This window comes from Canis lupus, chromosome 14 (assembly GCF_003254725.2).
Source record: "Canis lupus dingo isolate Sandy chromosome 14, ASM325472v2, whole genome shotgun sequence".
In the NCBI taxonomy this organism is placed as follows: domain Eukaryota; kingdom Metazoa; phylum Chordata; class Mammalia; order Carnivora; family Canidae; genus Canis; species Canis lupus.
Window position 1 is genome coordinate 23,552,182 of NC_064256.1, and position 23,823 is coordinate 23,576,004.

Below are 23,823 nucleotides of genomic sequence, written 5' to 3' on the forward strand. Positions count from 1 at the left end.
CGTTTCCCAGAGTTAGCAGTCTTTATGTTCTGTCTCCCTTTCTGATATTTCCCACACATTTCTTCTCCCTTCCCTTATTTTCCCTTTCACTATTATTTATATTCCCCAAATGAATGAGAACATATAATGTTTGTCCTTCTCCGACTGACTTACTTCACTCAGCATAATACCCTCCAGTTCCATCCACGTTGAAGCAAATGGTGGGTATTTGTCATTTCTAATAGCTGAGTAATATTCCATTGTATACATAAACCACATCTTCTTTATCCATTCATCTTTCGTTGGACACCGAGGCTCCTTCCACAGTTTGGCTATCGTGGCCATTGCTGCTAGAAACATCGGGGTGCAGGTGTCCCAGCGTTTCATTGCATTTGTATCTTTGGGGTAAATCCCCAACAGTGCAATTGCTGGGTCGTAGGGCAGGTATATTTTTAACTGTTTGAGGAACCTCCACACAGTTTTCCACAGTGGCTGCACCAGTTCACATTCCCACCAACAGTGTAAGAGGGTTCCCTTTTTTCCACATCCTCTCCAACATTTGTTGTTTCCTGCCTTGTTAATTTTTCCCATTCTCACTGGTGTGAGGTGGTATCTCATTGTGGTTTTGATTTGTATTTCCCTGATGGCAAGTGATGCAGAGCATTTTCTCATGTGCATGTTGGCCATGTCTATGTCTTCTTCTGTGAGATTTCTGTTCATGTCTTTTGCCCATTTCATGATTGGATTGTTTGTTTCTTTGGTGTTGAGTTTAATAAGTTCTTTATAGATCTTGGAAACTAGACCTTTATCTGATATGTCATTTGCAAATATCTTCTCCCATTCTGTAGGTTGTCTTTGAGTTTTGTTGACTGTATCCTTTGCTGTGCAAAAGCTTCTTATCTTGATGAAGTCCCAATAGTTCATTTTTGCTTTTGTTTCTTTTGCCTTCAGGGATGTATCTTGCAAGAAGTCTATTCTCTGTTTCAAGGCTGAGGCAGTTTCAACCGCCTACCTGATAGAGTGGTGTTGACCTCAGCCTGTGTCTTGGCAGAGGAGACAATAGGAGTTTAAGAAACAGCTCATTGTTTGGAGGAAAGTAAGCTGCGCAGCTTGATGTTTTTGCAGCATAAAATATGAGGCTGGAAGTGGTATAAGGTAAGGCCTTAGCTTTGGACAAGAGCAAAACCACAGAGGGCTTTGTGGGATGTTAAGGAGCTTGAACTCAATCCTGTGGCCTCAGCAGCCACTGAGCAGAGACATGATGTGGTTAGATTTTGGTTTCATTTAGATCATACTGGTTGTGTGGAAGGCAGACTTGAAGCAGGGAGGCATAGTGGAGATTGGTAGTCCAGACAAGTGTCACAAGGCCTGAAGGAGAGCCAAGATAATAGGCTTACAGAAGACACAGATCTGGGAAATACTCAAAAGCTCAAAGTCTACAAATCTGATTATTTGTTAAATGTAGAAGGTACAAGAAAGTAAGATATCCAGATTTCTTAGGTTTTTAGTTTCAGTGAAAATAAAGAAGTGAGCTGTTATGGGTGTGGGGATGAGTGGTAATACAGGGGCACAGGAAGATGAAATTGGTTTTGGATGCCCTGTATTTAAAGCGCTGGTCCCTCTCTACATGAAAGTCAGGCATATTTGGGTGGGTTTATCTTTAGAGATAAAGATTTCGGAATCAACTGTAGTTAAATCAGCAGCATAAAAAGATCACCCAGGAAAAACATGGAAGTTAAGAAGACTATTTAGCCAAGGATGGGAGCCTGGGAAAGTCCAACATTAACATGGTGGCAAAGCAGCAGGTGGCAGTGAAAGACAGCAAAGGTAGGAAGAAGACTAGGGTTTAGAATATCAGGGTCAAGGTCACAGAGTCTGAAGCAGAGGGAGTAGTCAACATTGTAAAATATTGTAGAGAAGAAGTTCCTTAAAATAAAGCTTGAAAAAAGTTGACAGGATTTGGGCTTTGGGAAGGCATAGATCTTCCAGGGGAGTATCTGGGCAACTGGGCTGAACTATAAGAGGTATGTGGAGACTTTTCTTCCTTTTTTTTTTTTTTTTTTTTTTGAGTGTTTTGATGAGAAGTGTACAGCAAGAAAGCAGGTAGTACTCACTGAAGTAGGGAGCATGGTCATGAGCTCAGAGTGAGAGTAAAGGATTAAGGTGAGGGGGCTTATGAAGGTTTGGGATAGTCAGGAGAGGTAACTGGTCTTTAACTGTTCTCAGAGGGTTGACCCTGTCTGTACCTGAGGTTCTTTCATTTCCCAGAGCTTTCGCAACCACAAATTCAGCAAAATACACATTTTAAATGGGTGTGCCAATGGATGTCGGGAAGAGATCTCTGAAAAATGCTTAAAGGAACTTATAGGTCTACATAGCAGAGTGTATTTTGCAAAAATGTCCACAGCAGTATTTCCAGTCCCATATGGGATAGACTTTGTAATTAAGTGCCTTAATGAATAGAATGCAGAAGGGATGCTGTGTGACTTCCAAGGCAAAACGCAATGCAGCTTCCAGCTTGTTCTTTATGTGGGGATGCTACCACGCTGTGAGGAAGCCCAAACTGCCCACATGTCTAGTGGTTGATGTTGGCTGCTGGCTAGGTTCTAAGGGCAAGCATCCCAAGAAAAAGAGCCAGTCTGAAGCCGTATTGTCCTTTGCCTTGGAAGTTACAAGGGTCATTTCTGAGCTCTGTCTGAATTCCTGACCCACAGAACCTGTGACCATGATAAATGGCTGTTTCATTCTACTAAGTTTTGGAGTAATTTACCCAGCCGTAGTAACTGAAACAGTATCCAAATATCCATTCAAGTGAACATGAATATTAAGGGAGAAACAAGATACTCCTGTATCCCAGACACAGTCATAAGACATATTGGAGGTTACTGTTCTGATCCCTCTTGAATTCAAGACAATATTTTTATATACTTCCCAGACTTCAGCTTAAATGTACCCTAAATGCCTATGCTAAGCCATAACTTTATCCCTAAAGTGGACTTTACTTAAAATACTTTACTAAACTCTGAGGGGTTTGTTTTTGTTTTGGGAGGTTTTTTGTTGTTGTTGTTTTTTCTATTTCTGTATTTATATAGTAATTGGTATTTTATCACATCTAAATAGCTTTCCAGTGTGCTAGCCTACTTTCAAAAATAATATTGAGTTTCTATATACTACCTTTTCCTATCCTTGGGCATAGGATATTTAGATGTACCCACACACAGAGCTTATTTTTAAAACATGCCTTACCAATATGTCAAAATAGCAGAGCTGAAATATTTTTTCAGATCATTAAAGAGCAAAATAATTAAAATCCTGTTAGTAATTTCCAAGAAATAGCTAAGCAACATCTGAGAAAGCACATGCACATAAAACTGTATTTTAAAACACTGATTATGGTCTCTACTTAATTTCTATTTTCATATTTTTAAAGGTTTTATTTATTTATTCATGAAAGACACACAGAGAGAGGCAGAGATATAGGCAGTAGGAGAAGCAGGCTCCCCGCGGGGAGCCTGATGCAGGACTCAATCCCACGACCCTGGAATCATAACCTGAGCCAAAGGCAGATGCTCAACAGCGGAGTCACTCAGGTGCCCCCCTATTTTCATGTTTTAGAGCTTATATGTAGAAAATTGAAATCATATTTTTTTTAGTTTTGGGAATATTATGTTTCTTTTCTAGTTTAGACTGAGTACATTGACAATTGAAGGAAAAAATAGAAGGCATTTTTTTTTTTTTTACACGGCTTGACTAAATACAAAGTATATCAGCATAATTTTCCCTCCCCTTATTACACCAGCCTTGACTTCACCAGAAACTTCCTGCCTCCAAAATCACTAATTAAATATCATACTCTTTGATTGTAGCTTCCTATCCTTGGGACTCACTTTCTCAGGAATCTCCAGTGTAATAGCCGGGGCTTCATTCTCATTGATGCTTCAGATCCACTTACCTCCTCCTTCATTTTCCTCCTCATCCAACTTACAGTCTTCGGGAACCATCTCTTTGGTTGATATCAGCATTTCTCATTTCTATTCATGTCCCAACTGCCTAGAAAACTCCAACAATGGATGGGTCCAGTTAATCACCTTTCCATGACTGCGCCTACAGTAACTTGTATGCTGCTGAAGAAAACTCAGCCGTGGGCAGAGTGGTATTATCCTACAACAGCATAAATGCCAATACCAGTATCTTATATGGTGCCTCTGTGTGAAATAAAATGCCCCTTTCTCATACGTTTTACTTCTCTGTCAGGAAGCTAGGGTGATATCTTGGTTTTGTAAGAATAAGATGCTGTACTGCCCTCTGCCACTAACCTGGCATAACATATATACAAATCTATGCTTATGATGCGAACAGCACCCCTCTTAGGTATGGTAACACAGCTGTACATGTTGGCTCTGATGACTACCCTCAACTGGGCACTCAAGCCACTAAATATTTCTTTAGTCAAATATGTCATGTTTTGCCCTACCTTGTTAAACCTAACTCTTTTTCCCCCCTTTTTATTCTCAGGGGATATCTATTTCTGATAATTCAAGGAAATAACTGGAACCATCAAATGAGAATTCCCTAATTTTCCTACCATCAGATCCAATCTTCCCAACCATTTGTTCATTGCCTTTCCCTCTTCTTTCTTTCCACTTCCTATCAAAGACTACTCTCTTTGTGTGGGCTCTGTATTCCAATCCTTCTAGTCTTCTAGGTAAGGACCCACCAGTACCATGAAAGCCCTTTCTCTTCATTAACTTTGTACTTTATCTCCCTCTCATCTCCCATCTGCAGTCAAATCTACTTTAGTGCCTTCTATCTGGAAAAATCAGGCTCAGGTTTCTGCCCTTTATGTACACTCTACCTCCCACCCAAGCTTTTCAAAAGGAGATGTTCCCACATCCATATATTGTTTTCCTCATAACTCCTCATATTTTTCCACACATGCACACGTACCCAATAATTCTATAAAGTGGATTTGTCTGATGCTAAATCCAGGAACATCTTTTCTTTTTTGTATTCATACCTTACATAACAGTGGGGGAAATTCAGAGTTGACAGATTCTTCCTTTGAAATACTTCCTTTTTTTTTGGTTGCCATGACACCAAATAATCTTGCTTTTTCTTTATTTCATTGGTTTCTTCCATACCTAACTCTTAAATGCTGAAATTCCAGTCCTTTTCTCTGTATTCCAAACCCTCTCCTAGGGGATCTCATCTTTTCTCATGCATTATCAGTCACAGATATAAACAAATCCTAAATGTGAAATATCTCACCTAGTCCTTTGTGGAGCCCCAAAATGAAATATACAGTCCCACTTGAGAGTATCTCATACTCAACTCCTACATAATGTACTCAAAGAATTAATTATTGTTCTTAGCTAAACCTGCCTTTCATCCTGTTTCCCATGGGTCTGTAAATGCTACCTCTCTCCACTATGCCAGATGCATAGGACCCAACCTTGACTCTTCTTCTTTTCCCATAGGCAAGCCTTCACCAACTTCTGTGCATGCTAACACCAAAACAGATCTCAAATGCCTCAACCTTCCTTCACACTGATTACTGCTACTCTTGTCCAAGCCACCTTAATGCTACATTAACATCTTCCCTCAACCCATGCTTGCCCTCCACTCCCTTCCTCACCCATATCTTAGTATACATTCAAAAACAGAACAGAGTAACCATTTAAAAACACAAATCTAGGATGCCTGGGTGGCTCAGCGGTTGAGCGGCTGCCTTTTGCTCAGGGCGTGATCCCAGATCACGTGATCTGGGATCATTGAGTCCCGCATTGGGCTCCCTGCATGGAGCCTGCTTCTCCCTCTGCCTATGTCTCTGCCTCTCTCTGTGTGTTTCTCATGAATAAATACAAAAAATCTTTTTAAAAAAATACGTAAAATCTTAAACACACACACACACAAATCTGATCATTTTACTTTTTTTTTTTTTTAATAGCTTCTCAGTGTTAAATTCCAAGACCCTTATCCATTCTACAAAGTCCTCCATGACCTGGCTTCTGACCTTCAATGATTATGCTCCCTCAACCTAGGTCTCTTTCTCACCCCCAAGATTTCACATACTGTTATTTCCACACAGAGCTGACCCTTATAACTTCTCGCTGTCACCACTGCATCCTCAAGCTCTAAGCTAAAATCAGTGACCTACACAGAGCTCTCCCTTTCCCGTGTGTGCCCGGGACCTTTTATTTCACAGATTAGGTCAAAATTTTGAGATATGTTTTCCTCCGTATGAAATATTTATTGCATGTCTATCTCCCTATTAGTTTCATGAAGGCAGAGATCATGGCTATTTTGCTCAGCACTATATCCCTGATGCTACGCACACAGTAGGAGCTCAAAACATTTGTTAAATGGATGAATGCTGGGATCCCTGGGTGGCGCAGCGGTTTGGCGCCTGCCTTTGGCCCAGGGTGGATCCTGGAGACCGGGGATCGAATCCCACGTCTGGCTCCCGGTGCATGGAGCCTGCTTCTCCCTCTGCCTGTGTCTCTGCCTCTCTCTGTGTGTGTGTGTGTGTGTGACTATCATAAATAAATAAAAATTTTAAAAAAATGGATGAATGCTAACACCTAATGGCACTTGTGAATTGAAATGCTGCTCTTCTTCCATTATTACAATGGATTGAATTACAATATCAATGGGAGCTTGTTAAGAATAAGGTAGCTAGCTTGTCCAATTTACATAAAATAGCACCTAGTAATGAAATGGTCAGATATCCGGGAAACGCCTTTTGGGGAATGCTACCTGTTGGTATCTACACACTTACATGTTTTCTTTAAAATGCTGTCTCCAATTAAATTATGTGCCCTCAAGGTTGCCTAACAACATGTATGCTCAATGGGAGGAAACTGACACATGCTTGGAGAATGAGTTACACCAAGTTGAGGATGGAAATTTCCAAAACACCAGAAACCGAGTACAGAGAAACTCCAGGATTGTTTTGGAACAATGAAGAAAATGCGGAAAACAGGCCAAATGCCATGGGATACAGAGATGCTGACTGGTGAGGAGAGCTGCTGGATTAAAATATCCACTACAAATGTAGCTCACCTACCACTTCCAACCGTGGTGTAATCATGTAAAGACAGGCAGGAAAAATGCTAGAAGCAGCTACGTTGTTGGTTCTGAGCATGCGTGTGTGTTCTCACACTCCTGTGTTTGCATGCCCTCACTCTCTCACGCTCTCTCTCTCTCTCTCTCTCTCACACACACACACACACACACACACACACACACACCCTCAAAAACCTGGTAGTGCCTCTAGGTTTCCCATAGGAAAGGTAGTCACCATAATGCTGTTTTTTTCTTCTTCTCTTCTCCCCAATTAAGCAGAGCCTTAGAATCCAGAAGTAACTTCAAGCTTCTTTCATGCTATTTCCCAGGCAGAAAACCTGGCTGGTAAATGCAGTCTCACAAATGCAGTCTCTCGACTAAGTCATGCTCTGGCTGAAAGGGGCACTAGATCTGGAGCCAGGAAAGTGTGTCTGTGCCAGTTCTATCAGGCTCTCCACTGTGACCATGTGTAAATCAAACTCTGGGAGCCTCTACTTTCCTCTTTATGATCTCTCTCTCTTGGCACAGGAGCTAGACTTATAGAATGAAAGATAGAAAAAAAAAATGGAACACTAAGTATGACTAGTTATTATTAGAGATCATTCCCTCCTGTGGCTTAAGAATTTTAATTTGAATAGAAATACATTTAATTTAGAATAAAGTGGCAAGTTCACTCAATTTAGATGGGACTTCATGCATGTCCCCTCATGAAGTTCTGAAGGGACAGGAATCTAAGGAAATGCCATACATGGACCATAATACTCATCTGAATACCAAGTAACCAGATGTATTCTTTCTTATAGGTGTATGTCTTATCTCCCCAACTAAACTGTAAAATTGAGGAGGGGACTGTTTTATATCTCTGTTTTATTTTCCATACTATCCAATACAACACGCACCTTAAATAACTGGTCACTGAAGCCACTGAAGGAAGAACAAAGAATGGAAAGGCAGCCTAGAGTTTCTGTTGACAGCTAATTTATCTTTGAAGTGAGTGTTCTTTTTGCAAAGTAACTTTGCTCCTAAATCAAAGCAAAACAGTAAAAACAAAACAAAACCCTATAAATATTGCCATAGAGAAGGCAAACATCTAGGAATTTGTATCACCTTTTAAAATTTTGATTCTTTCCTTGATCAATATTCTCATTAATTTTCTAGCTACTTAGTACATCACAGAAAGGTCAGTCTGCTTCTCTGGGAACCTCTTTCTAGAAGACTCAGGGGAACCAGAACCTTGATCAGTGTTTTCAAGGAAAAACTCTGACTTTACAGAAGGCACAACATAAGATAGATGTGAAAAGGACAAGGCAGATCTTGCTTACTTAATTCACAGGAAGATGATAAGGAACAGCAAAGTGCTTTTAAAAACAAGAACTGGGACACCTGGGTGGCTCAGTGGTTGACCATCTGCCTTTGGCTCAGGGCATGGTCCCACGGTCCCAGGATCAAGTCCTACATTGGGCTCCCTGCATGGAGCCTGCTTCTCCCTCTGCCTCTGCCTCTGTCTCTACCTCCAATCTCTCTCTCTCTCTCTCTCTCTCATGAATAAATGAATAAAATCTTTAAAAAATGAAATAAAAACAAGAATTATTCTCTAAGTGACAAGGGATTCTTAATTAATGCACAAATAGGCACATAAAAATGCTTGTCAGAACAAATATAAAAGGAAAAAGGTTTCTGACTGAAGCAGAGAGAAAAAAAATAATAAAGATTACCTAAGGGAGTTACAAAGCATAGTCTCATTTAGGTTCCTCAAAAGGTATAATGGGCCTCTATCTAAAGGAAGCATGCACATTTCATTACTAAGGTAGAAACAACATAATCAGGTAAAGTTGATATATAGAGTACTTACTTCTTTGCATAAAGCAAAAGGCTTTCTAGACCTCTTCCCCAGATGCAACTGTCACGTGGACAGATACACACTCACATCTGAAGAGGACACAACAAGATCATCCACTGGTTCTTGCATCTAAAACATCCAAATGAGTCTACCTCTTACTGCTTTAAAATCTATAGAAAAGGGAGGATGTTTTCTGCTCCCTCAGGACTCTTCCCACATTAATGGTTATTCCTTTAGGATCTCTACTGCCAAGTAGTGCTGCAACCTGGCCTGATTATAGAACTTCCAGTTAAACTGGAGTGTGGGCCAAAACTGGATGGACAATGTGGACAAGGTCACAGGGAATGTGAAAAGTAGAGAGATTAACAGATAAGCACAGTAGATTTTTGAGCAGAGATGGCGATGTGACGAGACTGCCAAGACCTTTAGAGAAGGTATTATTTAGTATGAGTCTGTGTATGTAGTCGGAGGTGCAGGGAGAGGAATACAAAAGGGGCAAGAAAGCAGGGGGAGGCCTATCTGTTAGGATGCCTTTGATTAAAGCCCCAGGTAATGAAAATCTAAGACAGGTATGGCTGCATGAGACACAAGAGGAAGGGACCCAAGGCAAGGGCATTCTGAAGGAAGACTCAATGGGCTATATATGATGGCTGACTAGATAAAGGGGATGAAGGTAAGGAATGTGTCAGGTTTTGAGCCTGGAGTCTAGGAGACTGGTAGGGCCATCAACAAGGCCAGGTAAGTTGTAAAAATAAAAGGCTCATCTGAGGAGGAGACTGGACATGGGGAGAGGGCAATGTCATGTCAAGTGAACTATGAACTGTAAAGATACCTTAGTGTTTCCTATGGGGTCCCATTATCTTAAGAGAGAAATCAGGCATAATGGATGAGATCCAGTGATCAATACCGAGAACATGAAGTTGCACCTGTGACAGTTTATTAGGTCACTTACGGAATGTGAGGATAGTGAAAGAGGATCTAATGAAGATTGAGGGATGGTCTGCTAGTCAGCTTGAGAAAGAAGAGGTACCTTCTAGTGAAATGAAAAAAAGACAGGAAATTTTCCAGAAGAAGCAGAATAGTGAATAGTTGAGAAATCATTTCCTCTCTGTTCTCAGGAATTTGGCTATAGCTCACTGCACTGTTGTGTTATCAGGTATGTGTCTGCCTCTCTTCCAGCATGGAGAGAAAAGACAAAATGTAGTCTGGCTCACTACTTGCATGGGAGTTTGCAAGGGGATTGCTTCTCAAGCCTCAAGCTCCAAACAGGATCAGCTGCATCCAAGTAAAGCAGTGCAACTGATGAGGGAGGGTGGAATTTAGCTCCCCAGGGTCTCCCTGGGCTCTTGGGGTGTGAAGAAGAAATCCAGGTGTCACATGACCTGTGGAAGGGAGGGGAGGGTGGCTATGGGTGCAGGCTGGTGAGCTTGCCAAGGAGAGCCCCACTTAGAGGCCAAATTGGGAGTCTAAGGTAGTCTGAGTTGCCAGTAGGGTGATTCATCAAGGGAAGGTGGCTGAAGCTCCTAGAACATTGCCAGAGCTGAGAAAGAGATCAGGGCTTATCCTAGCCACAGGCTTCAGGGACATATGCAAGCACAGGCTGGCCATATTGCAGCAAAAGACAAGAGAGGAGCCAGGGGATTAAGGGTGGCTTAAAGAACACCATATTCCCTGCCCACCTCCAGGGTATAGTCAGCCCAACGAGCTCCGGGGGAGAAGTAGGGTGGAATTCTGAAAGAGCATCCCAAAGAGACTACTTAAACTGTGCCAGTAGGAAGACATATTCTGAATAGATTCAGCATTTAAATGGAAGCAAGGGACAATATTTAACGTCCTTTAATTAACAAATCTAGAAGTCCCCATCATGCATGCTCATAAAGCAAATACTTCCAGTCTAGAAAATAAGGAGATGTGTATGTAGAGATAAATTCATGACCCCTTTCCACCTGGCCCAGTCACATTCTGTGTGTCAATGAGTAAGTTATTTAACCTCTTCAAGCTTCAAAATTCCCATCTGTCAAGTGGGGATCATGATATCTATCCTTCGACGAATTTTAAAGAGCCTATTTATAAAAAATGCTGGCACGTGATAAATCTTTAATAAGGTATTTGCTAATTTTATTGTTTCTACTATTGCGTTGAACTTCAGAGTTTCAATTGTCTTATTCAAGAATGGCTGAACGTTTGTCAAGAAATGCCAAAGTACTATATTCCTGACATTCCTCATTTATGACTTTACAGCCTCTCATGCATCCATCCCTGCAAGAACAGAAATGTCATCTGCAACAAATGAGAAGTACTGCTTTCACACCATCCGTGACTCTTTCTCAACATCGTAGTACTCACTACAGAAAGTACCTCAAAGCCAGGACATTATTTCTTATGAATAACATTAGCTGTAACAAGCTACAGAGCACAATGACAGTAGTGTTACAGGATCTGGTGGTGAAACCTTCTCTGTTTTAGGCTGATCTAGTCCTAAGCAGATGGACCAGTGACAAGCAGTAGACAAACCACATAAACCAGGAAGGATGCAGAGGAGGAGGATTTCTTTGTGAAGCTGCAGTCATTTTTTAACATGCGTATCAGGACACTAACAGTACCAGACTGCTCCTGAAAAATTCCCCGTGTTTAACGTGTATAAATTAATTCTCAGAATTGTTTGCTGTGTTCCCACAAAGCAGCAGGATCTTGAGTAATCAACTCTAGATATTAATGAATCTGACACTCCATTCTAGCTTTTTCAAGTTTTCTGAGTCAGCCTGGAGAACACTAAGGAGGGTTTTGTGGAAATAGAAGAAAAAATTTAATTAGCAAGATTAATACTGATTACAGATGAGCAAACTAAGTATACTTGTCTATGGTATACAAATCTCCAGGCTCTAGGGTTTAAGAAAACATAGATGGTGAGTACCAAAAAGTACAATGATGCTTAATACAGTAGGATCTCTGGGGGGAATCAAGTGGTTTCACTTAACTGACTTTTCCATAGAATTCAAGTGTACTCTGTTTTTTAAAACTTTATTCTAAAAAATCTTAAAAATAAGAAATCTCTGTTCATTAAACACTTGTCATTTTGAATGTCTATCTTTTTGGAGAAAAATCACCTTTTTTTTTTTGATAGATCAGTTATCATTGTGGACATCAGCTATCCCACAGTGGTGCTCTGGGAAAATACGTCTCAAGATATGGTCAAGGGGTGGGCAGCCCAGGTGGCTCAGTGGTTTAGCACCACTTTCAGTCCAGGGCGTGATCCTGGAAACCCAGGATTGAGTCCCACGTCAGGCTTCCTGCATGGAGCCTGCTTCTCCCTCTGCCTGTGTCTCTGCCTCTCTCTCTCTCTGTGTCTCTCATAAGTAAATAAATAAAATCTTAAAAAAAAAAAGATATGGTCAAGGGATTCCCCAGCAAGAGAATCACCTTGGGAAGTCTCTGAAAATAAGATCCCTGGGCCACACTCCAGGCCTCCTGAATCAGGATCCTTAGGTGGACTCCAAGATTCTCCATGTCCAACTCACTTCTTGGAGAATACTTATACTAAACACGGGCCATAGAGGCCCTAACTTAGGGTTAGTTGTATATGTGGAAACATCACAGAGGCCTGTTATCTATATGTGCCTGTTTGCTATAGGGCCTCTTCCTTTCTTCTTAGGAGTCAAAGTCTTTCCATAGTGTACTGGCTTTACACCTATATGGCAATATACACAAGATCCTTGGACAGAGTGCTGGTCTTTGTGATGTCTACTTTCCATCCATAAGCCTTATACCATTTGTTCATTATGTCTGAACTTCTTAGCTTGAAGTATACTGCTACGGTATTCAGGTACCTGACCCCAAGGAACCCATGCTGAACACCACAGCAATTTCATCTCAAAAGGGCACTCAGAGGGATGCCTGGGTGGCTCAGCAGTTGGGCACCTGCCTTCGGCCCAGGGTGTGATCCTGGAGTCCTGGGATCGAGTCCCACATCGGGCTCCCTGCATGGAGTCTGCTTCTCCCTCTGCCTATGACTCTGCCTCTCTCTCTCTCTCTCTGTGTGTCTCTCATGAACAAATAAATAAAATCTTTAAAAAAAAAAGTGCACTCAGCAAGGTAGAAGAGAAGTGCTAACTGCCAAATGCAGAAATGTGACTAAATATTCAGATTGATAGTTGGCCTAGTGAGAAGGATAAAAAATCCAAATACTCTTTAATAGTACTAGTAAAATGAGCCTTTGGGGTGAGAGAAAAGAACAGAGGATGCAACATGTTCTGGAAGATGTGGCTGCTGCTTTAATGTGAAGCTGGGTCTCTATCACTACAAAAACATTTCCTCCCACAACGACTCCACTATACACAGGGATTCATTTATTGGATTCGGAAAAACTCGAGGCAGAAATGGTAGGAGGAGCTTGATTTGGGATTCAGAGGACTTGGGTTCAAATCCTGGTTCATATATGCAGCCTTGGGCAAGTCAGTTAGACTCTGCTTGTTTAGTCTTAGCTGTGAAAAAGGACAAAAAATTCATGCCCTTGCCAAACTGCTGTATAGCTTTAGTGAAGTAATGAATATGAAACAGCTTTTTAAACTGAAGAGCATTTTACAAATATTTAATCAGAAATATTCTGCATTGTGTACATATTTAAGTAGCTGCTACATCTATCTATATGGCAGGATGCTAAGAAAAACCCCCGGCTGGGAAAAAATTCAAATATGTTAATTATTTCATATAAATAAACCGATCATATTGTTCAGTGCAGAACTTAAATATCTGCTGTGCTTTTGTACTATAAAAAAGATATCTTTAAAATGAGCAGTATTTTGACTTTTGCACAACTCATGCCTAACATTCTCTTAAAAATATGTTGTTCTCAGTTAATCAAAGGATAGGTGAAAATGTTGATCAAATCTTCATTTTATTTTCAAAACCCTCTATCCTAACATCAATTTCCTAATGTCTACTTTACTTACATGATTTATTAGTTGAAATTGCTGAATGGTGGGAAAAGTGGGAATATGCCAGGGAGAGAAGGAGCAAGTAAGTAGGTCAATACTGAAAACAAGAGGTTTGCCCCAAACCTAATACACTATGGATAGGAAAGAGGGAGGCTAACTTTGGAAACCATTGTCTGGTTCACATCACTACTTTTAGCTGTTGCTTTTTAAAGTGGAAAGATGTGCAAAAATTTAAAAAAAAGAGAGAAAAAAGAAAAAAAAAAAAAGGCCAAGCTAGTTCTTTCAGCAGAGAATTAAAATTAAAAGCAGACGGAGGCCCGGATAATAAGTACCAATAAAAGCTTTAGCTGACATAGCTTCAATTTACAAATCATTGGCTTTTCCTGGCAGGGCTTGGGGAAGGCGGGTGAGGAAGCATCGCCTACACTGTCTGGATGAGGAAGACAGGGAAATCTTTAAAATTAAAGATTGCTTTCAACTTTTTAAAACACTGATTTATGGTGACCATGATAAAATCTCGGTGAAACCTGAGTACACTGCAGTCTCTGGAAGCCCTGGTAGCTGCAAAGTCTTTATGCCTTCCCAGTCATATCTGATTTTGACATGTATACTTTGTTAGTAGGAGCCTAACCCATAATGTGTGCACAAAAAATGACATGTGGTTTAGAATCTGCATGTATTTCAATTCCTTTTTAGACAGAGCATCAGGAGGCCCCTATAAGAGTATTAAAAATAAACTAGTAATAAATAAATACTAGGAAGCCAAATGGGATAGAGATTGATTTGTGACAACTGATATTAATTCTCCAGAAATTTTAATGACAAAATCAGTGCTCACAGGCACATAATTATGCTTGGTTTCATCTGTAAAACCTGGAAGGCTACCAATAAAAGGAACTGATGAAATTGCTAGATTTAGAGAAGAGAGTTGAGAGAGATATTGTAGTGTTGGCAAGATGTTGTCTGAGTATATTAATTAGTATGCGTGAGAATTAGATGTGGATAGTGAACACAGAACACATCACTCAAGGTAGCAGAAAACCTCCAAATGAAGAAACCAACTACTAGCCTATACGATGCTACAACCCAACTCCAAGGACCTAATGTAGTGTCCAAAATGTAGAGGCTGTTCCCTCCAAAATAGCTGCCCTCTCCCCCCTTGATTCTTTTTTGGGAAAGGATTTTCTCTGCATTCTCACTGGTGCATATCAAAGAACTCATTCCTTCTAGGATGCCATTGAGAAGAGATGGGAAAAGTTAAGTTTACTTTCTCACCTTTTCCCCAAACCCTTCGGGATAAGCATAACTCAGCTCTCATTTCAGTTCTCTTAGAACAGTGAAGGCTTTCAAAAGAAACATTATCTTCTTTCTTGATTTTGGTGGGTTTCCCTCAGGCATTTGCCTTTGATTCTTCTTTTCTTCAGTGACTTAACCACCTCACATGGCTCCCTCCCTGAGGATGGCTCTTGAAAATGACTTCATCCTCCAAACCCTTCATCCAGCTGCTCATGTGACATCACCTTTGGAACCTGGCTTCTCCTCTGTTTTTGTCAGTTTAGAGACTTCTATCCATATTCTTTCCTTCTACCAAATCTTATCTATTCTCACTCTAATATCATTAATTTTATATATGTAATTTGAAGGATAACAAATGCATATAGCACAGACTTTAAAAACATTAAAAAGGCATATGGCACAACTTCTACCTCATTCTCATCCCTCTTCTCTCATCCCCCAATCTAGTCCCCTGCCACAGATCACAATTGCCAGGTTCTTGTATATCTTTTATTCCCCTAATTTAAGACAAAAAAAAAAAATTGAAAGGGAACAAGACCCTAAATGTAATAAATTTTACTCTGCTAGCTTCTTTTCAGCTTCCCTATTTGAGAAATTTCTGTATTTATTTCCCATGCATTAATCTATGGGCTTTTCATAAGGTTCTTCTTCCCTTAATGTGGGTTATTTTCCAAGTCTCTTTGCCTGGACTTCTCTCAGAACATGAACTAATACCCATGAACTATGTTTCCTTATAAGAATGCAGAGTTGTACCTCTCAAAGAGGGGAGGAGGGGGGAAAGACTATTTAAAAGAACAAAGCAGAAAAAAATCCATCCCTCAATTTGTTTATGTAATTAATCTATCTTGAGATGTATCCCTTATTCTGATGTCAGCAGTCACCAGAAGAACCACAGTAAGGAATCAGCATCTAAATGACAATGGTTGTCTCAGGATCACAGCTGGGGAGTGAATTTAAATAGATGGATGGACAGATAGATGGGTAGTTGGATAGAAAAAGCCAATCAACTGTGAAGTGTTACCAAGCCTTAAAATCATATTTCATTTGATGGGAACAACAGAAGCCTGATTAATGCATGTGGGAATTTCATGTCAATGTTATACCAATGGCCTTTCAAGGGCCTGCTTCTTCTTAGGACTCCCTGAGTCCATGTGAAATTGGCCAGTGTCAGATTTTAGGACTCCTATATATGAATTTCATTTATCTTGGGTAAGGATTAAGTGTGGGATAATTGTTGAATATGAAACAATTTTTCCCCTTGGGCTAGTTCTACTGTATCTGGAATTATCCTGAAAATTTTATGCTAAAAGAGTAATAAGCACATACACTTTAAAGCTGCTTTCTGTTCAAGGTTTTCCATTCACTGAAAACTCACTAAAGGAGGCAAAGTGAAGCCACTGTGAGAGAAGTGAGTTGAAACTGGTGGAGAAACTGCAAGCTTTAGTGAACAGAGCCACCACATACCAGGTCATATGCTGGATAATATGTGGGCCTCTATGGTTAATCCCTCTGAGATTATTATTATGTCAGTTTTCTGAAGATCAAGTAATCATCAAATGTCTTCTCTTTGTTTTAAATCTCAGAATTGTGAATGGAAATACCAATTTTCTATTAACTCATTCTTTTGGTAGTTCAAATACTAAAGTATAGATGGACTTAAGACTTGGATGCAAGAAAATTTTTAAGTTTTACTGAGAGACAGGAGAACCTGTGAAACCACTAACAGTCTGACTCCATCACGTAGCCAATACTATTTGGATAAATTTTGTTAGAAACACTTTGTTGGGGGTTCTCAAAAAAGAACCCAGTAATTTTAGAAGTACTACTCAAAACCTTTCAATATCCCTTGATGACAGACTAATATAGAACACAAGTTTTTTCCAAAGCAATTGTGATTTAGAGCCTTCTTTCTGAAATACTAATTCTCCATAGCCAATTAAAAAATCTAGTCTAAGGTAAAAATGACAACTCAGACAACCATCAAATCATTATTTTTTTCTGTCACTGAAAAGTGGTTGTAAAGGATGTATCTGAAGAAAATTATTTTTAAGTCTAATAAAAGTACCTTATAGTACTTTACAGCTCTTGGCATTCAGGAAATAGTATATATATTGCCTGTTTGAAATTAAATAAAATCACACTATTTTGTGTATCTAAGTAAACCACCATTTTGTAAAATAAGAATAATAGCACAGTGGGATGGATCCCCTAAAGCATAAACATTCAAAACCAGAGTGCTTAGCTAACCCATGAGGGCACAACTGTCTTCTTTTATACTAAATTCTTGAAGATGGTAAGAATTGCAACCAATTTGCCAAGAGAGAATAAAAGAACTAGTTGGGAAAGATGATATTTGAGCTGTTAACCAAAAGGAAGAGGGTAATCTAGAGGGATAGATAGATATGGCAGACTTGGAGACGGAAACTAGAGAGACAGTAACTGGTATATCATACTACTTGAATACAGTGATTTTCCATTTAAGCATAATCTAAAATGACACCTTCTTTAGGAGCTACCAAAAGGAGACAGAGGCAGATGGAACAGTCTGCGGTTGGGCTGAGGGGAAGGGAGGGAAAGTGTCATGGGCACCAGCCACTCCTCTGACCCTGTAGCCAAAAGCACAACATGATGAAACATGGAAATAATGAATCCATCCAAGACATTCTAGCTGCTAACACACGGAGAAGCCCTTGTTATAAAATGGGCTCATTATATGGCAGCATTTTGATCTGGAACCTGATGGTTCTACTCAGTAAAATCTTATGTTTTGTATAGTATCATCCATGAAATTCTAGAAACCAGGTTTGCATATGCCATCCAATACATGTAAGTCTTCGGAAGAAAAGCCAGACACTTTGGCAAAAGGAAAACTATCTTGGACGGGATCAGTTCACACTTCGATAACACACTTTTGTCCAGAGTCTACTCTGAAACTTGAGAGTTAAGTAAGCTTTTCCCTCAAACAACTGGAGAAATGCCATATGCAAAGATTTGATACCTCTCTCTCAAGAGAGTAGTAGTCCTCTCCACTCCTCCATGAAAAAATCTATTTTAAACCAAAACATTTGCTTTTATGGTTATTATACATGTTTTTTTTAAAAAAACATGGCAATATTTACTATTCTAACAGAAATTAGAATATAAATTATGAATTAGTATGTGTACACAATATCTTCTAGGATGATAAAATCAAATGACTCCTTCCTTGCATGGCCTAAGTCTTGTTTTTATTCAATAGCAGGACTGAATTTCACTCAATCATATAAACATTTATAAGATGCATATTATGTTTGTTTATTATGTATTTGGGGCCCAAAGGAGAGTTTTTTTTTAAAGGTTTTATTTATTTATTCATGAGAGAAACAGGGAGAGAGGCAGAGACACAGGCAGAGGGAGAAGCAGGCTCCCTACAGGGAGCCTGATGCAGGACTCAATCCCAGGACCCCAGGATCACGACTTGAGCCAAGGACAGATGCTCAACCACTGAGCCACCCAGGTGCCCCTCAAAGGAGAGTCTTGAAGAGTTATTTACACTCATGTTCATAAGCAGCACTATTTACACTATCCAAGTGATGGAAGTAACCTAAATGTGTCTGTTGAGGAATGAACAGATAGATAAAATGTGTTGGTATAAGCACACAATGAAAAATTATTCCTTAAAATTATTATTATTCTTGAAAAGGAAAGAATCTTGCCAGATGCTACAACGTGGATAAATCTTGAAGACATTATGCTAAGTGAAATAAGGTAGTCACAAAAACACAAATACTACATGACTCCACTTATATGAGGTATGTAAAGTAGTCAAATTCATAAAAACAGAAAGAATGATAGCTGGAGGAGAGAGAAATGAGGAGTGGCTGTTTAATGGGTATAGAATTTCGGTTTGCAAGATGAAAAAGTTCTGGGGATCTGTTGTACAACAATGTGAATATACTTAATACTACTGAACTGGACACTTTAATAATGGCTAAGATGGTAAATTTTACGTTATATGTTTTTATCATAATTAAACATTTTTACATTCTTAAAACTTCTTAACTTCAGCATGCACTAGAGGTGCCTGGAAATCAGAGGCCAGCAAACTCTTTTCTGTAAAGGGGCAGAAAGTAAATATTTTGGCTTTGCAGACCACAGTCTCTGTTGCAACTACACAACTCCCCGTCTCTTGCAACTACACAACTCCCCATGGTATCATGAAAGCAGCCATAGATAATACATAAGTGAATGCGCATGTCATGTTACAATAGAAACTTCACTTACAAAAACAGGTGGCTGACCCATGGGCCACAAGTTTCTGACCATTGCAAAAGTATTATCTAAATAAAAGTTAATCATAATAATTTTATAAAAACTCAATTATGAGTTTTAGTGAAATATTGAGTGAAATCTTCTTTTCCAGAGTCTGAGATTAGAGCAACAGCAATAAGATCAAGCACTCAAAAAGACCAGCACTTACCCATAGGAGGAGGAAAACACTACCTTGACAAAGGGCAGGTTAGTTCTCTACCAGTGTCTGTACTTCTCTACAGATGAGTGTAACAATTCCAGAGCTTAACAATTTAGAGAAAGAATATTGAAGATGTTACAACTGAAAGACAGCTTAGCGGTCAACTAGTACCTATTTCTCCTTTAGTGAATGAGAAAATTGTAATAGGCTCACTAGACGTATCCAAGCTGTCACAGCTGGTGTAGGCAAGGCTGGGGACAGAGAGAAGAGCTATCCCAACTCTGAGGTCATGATCCTTCCTATTTCCACTCAGGAGCAGTAGCCAGCCAGCCACCAGGTCTGCAAGTTATCTGTTTCATGCCTGCTATTCCAAATGCTCTTGACTTAACACTGAAACACTATTTTTTGCCATTCACTGAGTTCAGGGGGGGGAAATCAATAAAGATACAAAGAGCCCCAAAGGTCTCATCTCATGAAATTCAAAAATGAAAGCAAGGGTATAATTATCTGTTTCCTTCCCACTTGTGCCATATGAAAATGACATTTTCCTATGGCATTTAGGTAGTATAAAGAAAGAACCACCCAAGGCTAGGGTTTAGCAACTTGATTTGATCTTCTTGGGGACCACAAAAAATAGGCATCCTAGTTAAACGACCAAAACAAATAACAAGCACACACCAAAAACCAACAAACCAAGACAGAGGGTTAGGAAACAGGTTCCAGAGTGTGTTAGCTTTGCCAAAGGAACTTTCACCTCATCAAAGAACTCAAATCAGGGCATAGGAATTTAGCCTATAAGAGAAAAAAGATAGTGGGTCAAACACCCTCCCCCTTTTATGTATGAATTAAAGCAAAGCCCTGGAGTCAAGGCACTGCTGAAGCAGGCTCTTTGGGTTGGTCTCCTGTATGGACCCAAACCTGAAATTCTCCACGCTCACTCAACACAGCTCACTGAGGAGTCTCAGCCCTGCCCTTGGCACTGAACTGAAGCGGAATGCCCATGTAAGCCAGAAAGCTAGATGGCCCAAGCAAAGAGGAAAGGCTTTTAACATAGAATGAGGAGAGGAGATGGCTGAGTGGTGATATTCCTGTATTACTTGGCATCTCCAGATCCCCTGAGACCTGCCCTCAATTGCTAAAAGAGCCCGACCTCTGACAAAGACCAATGATTTCAGCAGTAATTAATGATACTGTCAAATTAATTAGCCCAAGTCTTTGTCCACAGGAAAAAAAAAAAGCCTCTAATGTCAATACTGCTGTTTACTAGTCCTTGACCAAGCTCTATAGACCCAAACCTTCAGTCGGACAACAGGAACACCACTGGCTGATGACCCCCAAAAGGCCCCACATTAAGCCACAACTATTTATTAACAAACCTTCTCACAGTAGCATATCCTTTGATAACAGGACCCTTAGTGTATTAACAGCTCTCCAAAATCTAACACTATTTTAAATAGACACAAGCCCAAGAACACCAGTATGTATCATTCACATTTTCTACATACCTTTTAGATACCCTTTTGAATTATGGTGATGAAACCCTAGACAAATGCTGTAGGATTTGATTAAGCCATTTAATAAATGGCCCTCATTAAAACACTGGTTCCCTTGTCCTTGTCTATAAGGACTACAACTCATAACAAATGCCCACGTATACATTTCCATATTATCTCTTTAGAGGATTCAGAACTATTTTCTTACACCTAACACAGCTTTTATTCCATTTAGAATAATTACCCTCCATCCCATTTCTGACTTTCAAGAAAAACAAGACATTTAATTGACCACAGGAGGACTCTCTCAAGGGCATCAGGCTGCAAAAGCTCTTCTGTGAGCTCACAACTAAAGCTGATGTAATCTGCTACAAGAAGCTGACTTCTATTTTTAAATCATACCCTTTTACTCTGCCTTCAAAGGGCACATATATCACATGTTGTAACTGCTCATAAAATACTTCATGGTGTAGTCTCCCGTCCATTTCCCTCCTGGGGTGAATCACACTGTCAGGAGGGGGCTTCCAACTGCTCATAGCCATCCAGCTCTGCACATTTAAATTCATCCACCATTTCCTATTATTTGGTCTTTAAGAGAATGGCTACATATGGCCACACTCTCCAGGTGTCTTGTTTATCACGGTAATTTTGACAAGGAACAGATGACTAGCAGGGTCCTTCTTGATCAAGCTGGGATCAAGCTTTTCCACCTCTTTGTATTTCCATCCCCAAATATAAGGCACTTAATAAATGCTTATTAGTGTTGCTGCTGAGAGATCTGTCATCGGGTCCATGGGCTTCAAAGGGTGCCAGAATGAAAACAGATTATTTGCTTTGTTTAATTTTAAGTTTTTCATTCATCATTTTGGTCATGTGCGCTGTGTGTTATTTAAAAAGTTTTTAGCACTTTGAAAACTTTATGAGAAAAGCAATGGTTAGAAGGGAACGTACATTTGATCTTGCTATTTATTTATACTTATTCTGCTCATTTCTAAGAATGATGGAGAGCTCTGTAATTAAAGTGGTGCCATTCCGAAGTGTGGGAGAGGCCAGAACATACACTTCCCTGGTCTGCTTGCCTCTCCGTTGCGGGGCACCCATGTCTCCACGTCTTCCCAGCAGCTTGGGTCCTCCCCATCCCTTCTCTACCTTACATTCTGGGTGAGCTAGCGAAAACACAAAGGTGATCATGCTCACTTCCCTCCTCAACACCCTCCTATTCCCTTACTTTCGCCTTCAGGAGACGTCCCTTCTAGCCTGGCCCTGCTTACCTTTCCAGTTGTCATAGAACAGGCACTGCCATTCCCACACCTGCTCTGCCTTCTGTGCTCTGGTTATAAAATACTTACAACTCTTTCCAGGTGCCCTGTGTTTTCATCTAAAGGCCACCGTTTAAGGTTTTCCCTCAGCCTGGAGCTGCTCAGCTGTCCTTATCCCCTCCACCCAGCTCCTTCCCTGTCTTGTTTAGATGTGACTTCCTCAGGGAGCCCCTCCTAGGTGTTCCTGTGATACCATGTGTCACCTCAGACAACAGTTCATCATACTGCATCAAGTTTACTTGCTCAGTCCCCAAGTGACTACAAGTGACAGGAGGGCATTGATCATGTCCGCTTATTCACTACTATATCCTTTTGCATGTGGCCTAGCACACAGTGCATCATTTTTGGAAGGATGAATGAATGCATACTTAAGACTGCAACCAGGGGGATCACATCTGTGAGATGATTTAGAATTCTGTCTCCTCGAAAGTGTGAACTCAATTGAATTTATAGCAAAATACTACTTTAGTTCAGGATTCATCAGTTGAAACATGAAGGTGGCAGCTGGCTCTGCAGAGACTGAAATTCTCCCTCCCACAGTGACTCCTAAGGAGCCAACCACAGTCGGACCCTTCCCCCAGAGAACGCAAAATGCGTTTTGATAACATGTTTCTGAGAGATAAATGGAGACTGTTTAAAATGGAATCTCGCTAGGACAAAAACACTAAAGCTTGCTCACAGCTAAATTTCATGTTATAAGCTCTAAGCAAGCAGCAAACTCCACAACTCAAATTCATTCCAAAGAAAGCAGCGAGTCATAAATTAATAATGCTACTTTTTACCTGCAAAACCATATGTCAATTCCCAAACATCACAAGGTGAGTTTGGTGTGGTCAGAATGTCCTGTTGATTTGAGAAACAATGAGTCTGGAACTTCAAACTCAATGGATGGAATCTGACCAAGCTACAACATGAATGCTAATTTGGGGCCAGGTGCTAGTCTGGCCCAGGAGTATAACAGTTAAGAGATGAATCTGGTCCCTGTCCTCAAGGGCAGTCCAGCCTAATTAAATATACACTTGAATACAGACTCCTTAAAAAAAAAATTCTTTCCCTAAATTCAAAGTACACCATGTTCAACTATTAAATTAAATCCAGCACACATGGGATTGTAGAGTAGGCATCTACTTCTACATGGCAAAGGATTCTTTTAAACCATATTTTCCAAAATCAACAGATTGATGACACTAAAGAGTGGGTAACGTTTCAACATTCAAACCAAATGACGAAGTGCTTGGTTTTTATTTCATCGTTACACAGCTAGTAACCACCTTCCAAAATAAAACCAAATAAACACAATTCCACGTGAAATTCTCCTGCCTTCTAGAATAGTATTTTTACATTTAAAAGAAAAGATTTCTATATTCATTTGAGAGAGAGAGAGAGAATAAGTGGGGGGGGACTGCAGAAGGAGAGAATCTTCAAGTAGACTCCCCGCTGAGTGTGG

General features: G+C 40.1%; 1 protein-coding gene across 28 annotated transcripts in view; it reads right to left on the reverse strand.

Moving 5' to 3' along the window:
- ICA1 (islet cell autoantigen 1) overlaps positions 1-23,823 on the reverse strand; it is a 142,782-nt gene that overhangs the window by 79,318 nt on the left and 39,641 nt on the right. The window contains exon 7 of one of the 28 annotated variants that reach the window (XR_003145612.3): positions 3,932-4,029. The exons of 26 other annotated variants lie outside the window; for them this stretch is intronic. The gene's annotated coding sequence lies outside the window, so the exon portion shown is untranslated. Of the gene's footprint in view, positions 1-3,931; positions 4,038-23,823 lie in introns of all 28 variants that reach the window. One more of the 28 variants, XR_007402023.1, reaches the window with a different exon arrangement.